This window comes from Gigantopelta aegis, chromosome 13 (assembly GCF_016097555.1).
Source record: "Gigantopelta aegis isolate Gae_Host chromosome 13, Gae_host_genome, whole genome shotgun sequence".
NCBI lineage: Eukaryota > Metazoa > Mollusca > Gastropoda > Neomphalida > Peltospiridae > Gigantopelta > Gigantopelta aegis.
Genome location: NC_054711.1, coordinates 26,732,655 through 26,742,347, shown reverse-complemented (window position 1 = coordinate 26,742,347; position 9,693 = coordinate 26,732,655). Strand labels below are relative to the sequence as shown.

Genomic DNA, 9,693 nt, shown 5'->3' with positions numbered 1-9,693 from the left:
ATTTTCTTTTTGGTCTTTGTAAGGACTGACCGGCCTCGGTAGCGTCGTGGCAGGCCATCGGTCTACAGGCTGGTAGGTACTGGGTTCGGATCCCAGTCGAGGCATGGGATTTTTAATCCAGATACCGACTCCAAACCCTGAGTGAGTGCTCCGCAAGGCTCAATGGGTAGGTGTAAACCACTTGCACCGACCAGTGATCCATAACTGGTTCAACAAAGGCCATGGTTTGTGCTATCCTGCCTGTGGGAAGCGCAAATAAAAGATCCCTTGCTGCCTGTCGTAAAGAAGGTTAGCCTATGTGGCGACAGCGGGTTTCCTCTAAAAAACAGTGTCAGAATGACCATATGTTTGACGTCCAATAGCCGATGATAAGATTAAAAATCAATGTGCTCTAGTGGCGTCGTTAAATAAAACAAACTTTACTTTTTTGTAAGGACTGTATGAAAAAACTAAATGTCATATTGTTAACGATGTTCTAAATGCGGAATGTTCACATGAAATAAATTATCTTTTATTTTCATGGTACTTTTTCGTATATTTGCCGCCTCCACTCCCCTGCACTTGTTGGGTACGACCCCGGGATAGTAATGAACTAAAATATTTTAATGTGAAATGCCAGACCTGCTTGACAGATGACAGTCGTCCGAAGGTGTATTGGGAGTGGTTTTGAGTCATTCGCTTAAATAGCACAGACCTTTGTGTCCAACACAATAGTCAAATCGAAAAATAAAAATATTTAAAAAAAAGAAAAGAAAAAAAGAGAAAAGATTAAACATTTAAGTTTATGACATAACAAACACGCCAACAAATATAACATAACTATTCTTCAAAATTGAGCATTTTGGGTCGGTTTGTTTGCATTCCAATCAAAACAATCATCGCGCAGTAATACACACAATTACTAAACACGGAAAAACAAAGTCAGGTGAAATAATTTTTAAATTGCGAATGCCGTTTATTTCGATATGCTATAGTTTTAAATATGTTACTTCCTAGGTAAAGAATACTTCTATTTTATTGTAAAAGTACAAACATGGATGAAGAACTATATTTTATAATGCGTATAGCAAAATTGAAAGCGTGCATAAACTTACAGGTGCTCGTTCTCGGCGCATGCGTGTTTGTCAGGAAGCCATCTTGGAATTTGAATTGTTGAGGTTTTCTTTTGAAAACATTACTACAAACGAGGTGCATTTGGTATTTTCGACAATCGTTAGAGGTCCAAAGGGCCTAACTTTTCGGTAAGAGCTATTCTATGATGTTTTAAAATATTATTTTGCGCAGTTCGTTTAAAACGAGAGTGATGCATGTTGCTAAATGAAGTCGCGTTACCATCACAGGTTTGTTTCAGCAAAAGCATCTTTTTTTAAAAGGTCGTTTTGTAGATGAATTCAAAAGAATGTATCTTGAAAATAGCTGACGGTTGTCTCATGAAAGTAGCCTTGTCCAAAGTGTGAATAAATTTCAAAAACAAAGCTGGTAGATGTTTGTAGTTCAAATTATTAGGCCTAATTGCCCCCAATTCGGCGAATCTAAAAATAAGAAACGGTGTTGTTTAAATTAGTTAAATGTCCATTGTTAATAAAATCGGAAAGATATGCGATTGTTACCCCCCCCCCCACCATTATTTTGATACATTTATATAGAAGGGTCATAGCTCATTCCAACCTAAAAAGTAACCCTAACCAGATACATATCCAAAAGCTTACTGCCTTGTGCAGAGGAAGTATGTCGTTAGGCGAAGTTATCATACATATTAGACTTGCTAGAAGACATATATTACAACATATATTATAGTATATATCTACTGTCATTACCAGCATGTTTTTGTGCCAAAACTACAGGGTTATACCACTTATACTACTATTTTTGTGTTGGGACACGCTGTGGCGAGATCGCCATATTTACTTCCGTGTATTACATTTTACAACAAGAAAATCAAAACATAACTACTGCACATAGTAGTTTAACCCTGTAGTTTTGGCACAAAAACATGCTGATAATGACAGTAGATATATAACTTCGCCTAACGATGAAAATAAGTCCTGGCGAACTCGCCCGGGGCAACTTCGCCGGGGCGAAATTGCCAGGCTCCGCGCAGAGCCGGCTCTACACAGGGTAACCCGAGTACTCTGACTGTAAGAGAGCTAGACGGACATTTGGACATAAACACGCTCTCATTACAGTCAGAGACCAGCCTATGTCTTTTTTTGGCAATTCCTGACTACCAAACGGTAGGCAACGAGTCCCGCTCTAATACCACAACAATCCTATGTTTGACGTCAAATACCTTTACATCAATCATTTTCGAGTTAAGTGATACAAAAAAATCCACATATTAATCACTAATACACATACTACAGAAAGAAACCCGACAGCACCCACATTCAGCTACGCTTCGTGACACTCCGTTGCAACAATTACAAAGCTCGGCGATCTATTTCGAGACTGGGCGATTCCGCCTTGTGCAGCAGTTACAGGGGTCGTCTCATAAGAGGAGGCAGTACGTAGCACATACTTTTGCCGTATCCTGTCGATAACACCCCAAATGTATCCTTCAAATTCAAAATGGAATCAATAATGTGTAATTGTTTTGGTTTAATGACGTAATGAAATCCAAATTCATCCAAAACGGCATTAGCCAACTCTTCCATGTTGTAACTTCGCTTGATATGAGACGGCCCCTGTAACTGCTGCACAAGGCGGAATCGCCCAGTGCGCGATCACGTGGTCTACGTCTCGAAATAGATCGCCGAGCTTTGCAATTGTTGCGACGGAGTGTCACGAAGCGTAGCTGAATGTGGGTGCTGTCGGGTTTCTTTCTGTAGTATGTGTATTAGTGATTAATATGTGGATTTTTTTGTATCACTTAACTCGAAAATGATTGATGTAAAGGTATTTGACGTCAAACATAGGATTGTTGTGGTATTAGAGCGGGACTCTTTGCCTACCGTTTGGTAGTCAGGAATTGCCAAAAAAAGACATAGGTTGGTCTCTGACTGTAATGAGAGCGTGTTTATGTCCAAATGTCCGTCTAGCTCTCTTACAGTCAGAGTACTCGGGCTATACACAGGGCTGTTCTGCACAGGACGGTCTGTGGTAGGCTACGGTCATGTGACGTGTATGCAGGCATCGAAATAAGTCGAGAACGGTCGATCAGGTTACATGTAAGAAAAGTAAACACTGCTTCGTTCTCGACAAAAAGTTTCAACGTAACGGTAGTTTCGTTTCCAAATGTAAACCAGGTAATGCATTCCGACTTCCGCATTTCATTTTCTTGTAAGGAATTGCTGCGATGTTCGCGTGCAATTGCAGGCAATTATAGTCATTCTGCATTTAAGCAGCATCCACTAGATGAATTTATTTCTGCGTTTCATTTTCTCGTACGAAATTGCACCGATGTTCATGCGCACTTGTGCAGTTGCAAAGCAATTTCAGCAATCCACGTTTAAGCAGTGCCCACTAGATAAATTTACTTCCTGATTTCGTTTCTCGCACTGATGTTCGTGCACACCCATACAATTCAATAATGTCCACGTTAAAATTAACAGGAATTCAATTCTAACTTTCATATAGTTGTGTTAACCTATAGGTTACCAGGCTATTTTTTTGTGGTAACCTGTAAATGGGTTAGCAGACACAATGCTTGTGTTCTGTCAGTTTATATCAGTATTTTACTCTCACTATAGACCTACAGATGTATCAATATTATCATACATACATTTCAATGAGCTAATGGATATTGCTAACTTTAGACAATATAAACATTTGTCTACCTATATAGACACGTCGTTTTTATAGATCAAATTTAATTCACTATTAATAATAGAGGAGTCATATCTGTGTTAAATACTGTGTTCAATCAATGTTGAGTGTATTGGATATATACGAGAGAGAGAGAATGAAAGAGTTCTGCTGTGCTTTTGTGTAATGAATTCAGTTACCCCACTTCTGGTAATCACACTGTGTATAATGACCTACAACCACCCACCCACCCCTCTGGGTGCACTTGGCCTACTTTATTGATGTTCACCGTTAATTAAATTAGAAACCGTGAAACAACCATGGAAATCAGTATCAATTTATTTAGGTACATAATTCTATACAGAAACAATATACATCAAACACAATATATACCGAATAGGCAGGAATGTTCAATTACTATATATTGTCCTGTCACTTGTGTTATGGAAGGAAATGTTTTATTTAATGACACACTCAGCACATTTTAATTATGGTTATATGGCGTCATACATGTGGTTAAGGACCACAGAAATACTGAAACGTACACTTTTCTTATCTATAACAGATACTTTTATATCTATACCTATATATTTATATCTATATCTTCTTTGTAGTCGAAACAAAGTACTAATTTGAAAGAATCGCCGACTTGTGAATCAAAGATTGTCATAGTTAATTCCTTAATACATGTGTAAAATGTTTATAATGTGGCATCATGCTACTGCTTGTGACAACACAAAATAATGAAACTGAAATGCATAAGAGTAACAAAGCCTTGGCTTGACACTACCTTTTAAATCTTTTATAGAGAACACGTTTTGAGATCGATAATATATACTTAGAGATATCTTGCCTGCAGTACTCGGAAGGTTAATAAGAGGCACGTCTTTTTAGTGTGCAGGCTGCAAAATGACCGGGTTCGCATCGCAAAAAGCGATGCAAAATCGTGCGATTGCGATGCAATATTGTAACAATGACTAGCAGTTTGCGATGCATGTTTTTTGTAACCAAACTGATCTTTGAATTGAGATCGCGGAGAGAACGCACTTAGGGGTGTCGATTTCCGTGATCGCAGCCAAGGTAACTAATTCGCCAATGATAAACATTTTTAAATTTATCTCAGTGTACAACCTTCTCGCGTGTGTTAGTATTTCAAATAGAAAATACTGTCAGAATACGCGGAGGATGTTTGACGTTTTAACAAGAACAGTGACGTAACGTACTAGTTGCCACATCATCGTGGTAACCTAATTTGCAAGCAGCTATGACCATGTACACTGAACTTGTAGCCTACCATGCACGCAAATATATTATGTTCACGAATTAAATACACCGCGAACATGCTGATAGCTCCGCGAATGTAATTACGCGTTAACTTATTTTCGATTTAGCTTTGAATAATGCCTATTGATACAAAACACAGCATGATCTGCGTTCAGCGATAGCCAGTAGTCAAAATGTCTGATAATTATTTTGACCGGTTGTCGAAGTGGTCGTTCGGTTTAACTTGTTGCGTAAAAAACAGTCTGCCAAACATTAGCGACAAATGGCTGCCTGAACTCACGTCTGGTATCTCGTGACTACGAGATTTCAGTTTGTTGTTTTTACACTGATTATTCTTATATTCGATACATACTTGTGGCTTTCGTTATTTGTAAACCTGAATACAACCTATGAATACTACTAATAAATAGTATTTGGTCTAGTTTGTGATTTTTCAAGTTTTCTGCATCATGTATTATCAGACATACATGCGGACAAGACTAACGGCACGCGGACCGCATGGCGAGAATGTCTCGAGTATAATTATATCGTACGTGAAACTGTCATTGAAAGGAGTTCAGTTGATATTGGTCGTTTTTATTTTATTATTGACAAAAACTATCGTGAAAATGTAAAATGAAAGCTTGATCGCGAATTATTTTAGCCGTGAAAATGTTTGCGTATACATACGGTATTATCGACTAATTAACAGCTTGGCGTTTTTAATTTCGAATTGCCTCGGCAAATAATGTTCCGGTGAAATACGAATATATATCGTTTGAGAATTGTCAATTTTCATAACAAAAATGAACACTGAATACGTTGGAATGATCAGCCAAATGAGGAATTTTTCTCGGGCTTCAATCGCACTTTGGATCAGACATACAAATCAACTCAGGAAAGACTAAAAAATCATTTTGAACAAGTTAGACGACCAAGCTGCTTAGCGTAACCATTGACAAATATTATTCAGAAATATGTTGTACTAAAAAAATTAAACCCCGACATTTCTATGCTATTTTCTATATAGCCAAAAAAAAAAAAAAGTGAGATTCTCTGGGTGTGTGTGTGGAGGGGGAGAGGCAACTGCCCCCCTTGATCTCCGGAGGATACGGCCTTGTAAACAAGTGACAGTGATGACCCTTCACATGTACTGTTCTGTACTTGTTTTATTTTGGGGTAAGCAGCCCACAATACAGATACATGTATAAGAAATATGCAATTTTATTGAAAAGAATGTGTTTTATTCATGTTTACTCATTTTATTAAAGTGCTAATCAAATTCCAATAGTTGCTAATCAATTCTCCATCCAGTAGGAAAAACTGCTAATCAAAATTTTAAAAACAAATTGCACCCTGCAGTGTGTCTAGACAGTGTCTGGGTCCGTCTAAATATACACCTGCCAATCAGGAACCACAGGTACAGGCCACGGAAAGAAAATACCAATTAACCAAGAAAACACACTAATTAATATTTCAGTATGTGGGTTATTTTATGTACAAAATGTAAGACAGTTATTTCAACACTTTGACAATGGTGGTTTATTTTGTATTGAAAAATAATATATACTTGATGCTGGCTCACTGGGATGGATATTATTACAGAGCATTGCGATGCATTCGCAAAAATCAGGTATGTTTTGTTTCTTCAGTTCGAAGACTAATTCCTGACGTGACATCTTAGGTATTAACCTTCTGACTACTGCAGGCGAGATATCTCGCCCGACGTCACGTCAGTCGATATACTGTACCCTGTATACAGTGCATTCCCCAATTCATATTTCCTGCCGTTTTGCACACAACACTCACCGGAAACGGAAATATAATTAAAGAAAAAAGATTTTTTTTCAAAATGGTGGGTTTTGTTTTGATTTTTTCAATTGAAAATACCTTGAAATTTTGAGTTCAAAAAGTGGTTTTCGGCAAGTATTTTCGCTTGACAACAATGGCGGCACGTCGCGGTCATTTTCAGGGATCAATAGCTGATTGTGACAGCTAATTTGATAATAAATTTGATCGTTTTACCAACAACGAAAATTACCAAATATTGCAATATGAATCTTAGTTCGGGTTTTAAAAAAAAATTCTGGTCAGAAAACCACTGTTATCGGGAATAATGGACATAAATACTGGACAGCTGGCCACAAATACCCGTAAGTAATCACCATTAGCCGATCTAAAATAATAAAAATTACAAAAAAAGACACGAAAATAATACTTACCGATTAATATATGAACTTTATTTCATGTTTTTATAAAACATTTAAGTGAATATATGTGAGTAAAAATTATAAACTTGTACCCACTCAACGTGGTTTTTGTTAAAAATTAATCCAGTAGTCTAAAGGTTAAGTAACCACCAGCTTGCTAGAGGGTGTATTCACTGGGATGGTACAAAATGACTGCCCGTTATATGTAATAGCCCTCACATTTAAGCGTTTTATTAATTAACTATACAATTATATTTGTTGTTATTAACTGCATGATGAATGTTGAATTAAAAGTAAGCAAGCTTTCAAAATGGGTCTTTGAATTTTGAGAAAACGTCTTGAAAGTTTGTGAATTTTGAAGTGAGAAGTTTGTATGAACCCTGTAGCTTGTATTTGATATGTCTTTGAATTTGCCAAATCTGAATCTGAAGCATCAAGTTTTAAGGTATATATAGAAATGTGTAGTGCACAAGTAATCTATGATCACTAGAAAAAGATAACTAAGTTTTCTACAAGGAATTTTTTATTAATTACTGGCGTAACACTAAAAGGCTCGGGGGGTAAAAGAGCACACAGAGGGTACATAAAAAGCCATATACCCCTAGAGATGCTTCTACAACAAATTTATCTTGCCGACATGTTAAACCATATAGCCAATTAATCAAAATAACGCCAGACAATAATTGTTAACAATTTATTAACGGAGCATGTACCATGCAGAAGCGAACAAAACCACTTGCCAGTGACGAAAAATAGTTCCATCGATAAACAAGTTTTTAACTTCAAATGTTTGTAATACGAAATTGTCTGAAACGGATATTAATTTAAAAAAAAAAAAAAAACACTTTTTAAATTTATAATCTATTTATTGCTTTAGCATTAACTGGGATGGCTGGAAACTGTTGGAAATTACAGACGGGATATAAGAGAATTTGGCTGCGCCCACAGGGGTACAAGGGATTTGTCCAACGGCAAACAACCAATGAGATTAAAGAATTTTACATGAAGGAGAGATAATGGAAAATAATGTATGTGTTAATGTGTTGTCAGTTACTGACTGGGGAGTTACCAATAAATTTTAATTCTTGGTGTTTCCACTTAAGATTATTATGTTACCATGTTGTGTAACCATGGCATAACTAAAGAGAATATATAAAAAAAAAAAATGTATGGTGCAATTTGGGTTCTATTCTTAAGAGGAAATAGCACAAATTAAAGATGGCTGCCGGGTCACATGACAGTTTTGAATTAAAACCTGAGTATTTATGGTTTATTGATTATTAACAAATAATTCTATGAGAAAAATAAAGGCATAATAGGGAAAAAATATTTCACTCCAAAGGTATAGTTTTTTGTGTAATTGCCATACAACAAACCTTGTATAAAATGACGATCTCCGTTGTGGGATGGGCAATGTTGATTGTTGTCAGCTACCTGTTCGATGTTTCACTTCCTGTGGTATTTAATGAAACTAATTCCACAATCCTTTCTACAGTGATTTGTGCAGCTAACAACAACGTATGAAATTACCATGACAAAATATCATTCATCAAAACTGATTTAATTGACTAAAAAACATTTGACTGTTCATTACTACTATTTTCAACAGCAGTTTCTTGCCTACCAAAGCTCACGTGGTGTTTTATCTTGATTTTGTTAACGCTAGAACATAGCAGAATGACAATCGAACACGTCCAGTGTATTTTGTTACCTGATATACATTCGCATTTAAGTCATTGCAATATCGAAAAAAGAAAAGAAAAAAAGTCTACATTTTTGTGTAAATGTTATTGATGACATAACGTGCTCATGGGTTCGATTACTTACTATTTGTAAAATATTTATTTTAAAACATGTTGGGCATTATTTAGGGTTTAAGCTGTCATGGATTTAAGGACCTTATTTCTCTGAAAATGGATAATAAATAAGTTACATAAATTGTTGGGAAACCAAATCTAGCTATCACATCACCGTAACTGAACCATGATGGAGTGAAATCCATGTCAACCCTTTCGGCAATTTTATTTTTTGAATTATGGACCAACACCATAATTAAATTATTTTTACAAAATGTCATAAATAAATGTATGATGGTTATGAAGATGGTTGAATAAAGTACAATTAGGGGCAAATAAATTATTTTTGTTCAGGTAATACTATGTTAGACCATTAAATAGGTCAGTGGTCTGTGACAATATGCCTTTAAAACATTATTAGCAATTTGGCTAATTTGACCCAGAAATCTGTAGCCAGATTCAGGTTTCAATTAGCTAAAAAAAATGATAACAAAATTAAGGCTCTTTTTAAAGCAAAGTGGATGTACAAACATATTTCTGACCTGTATGCGTTTTAATGTATTAACAAATATTCCTCAAAAACAAATGGTGGAAGATAATGAAACAGGATTTTCGAATTAGCTTTTTGGCGATTTGATAATGAAATATTTTCGCCAAATTCAATATTATTTCGCATTTGG

The 9,693-nt window shown here is 36.1% G+C and overlaps 1 protein-coding gene across 1 annotated transcript in view; it reads left to right on the top strand.

The window, feature by feature from the left end:
• Window positions 1-1,113: 1,113 nt before the first annotated feature.
• The window catches only part of LOC121387430 (catenin beta-like), a 57,405-nt gene continuing 48,825 nt past the window's right edge, over window positions 1,114-9,693 (top strand). The window contains exon 1 of the mRNA XM_041518541.1: window positions 1,114-1,241. The gene's annotated coding sequence lies outside the window, so the exon portion shown is untranslated. The remainder of the gene's footprint in view (window positions 1,242-9,693) is intronic.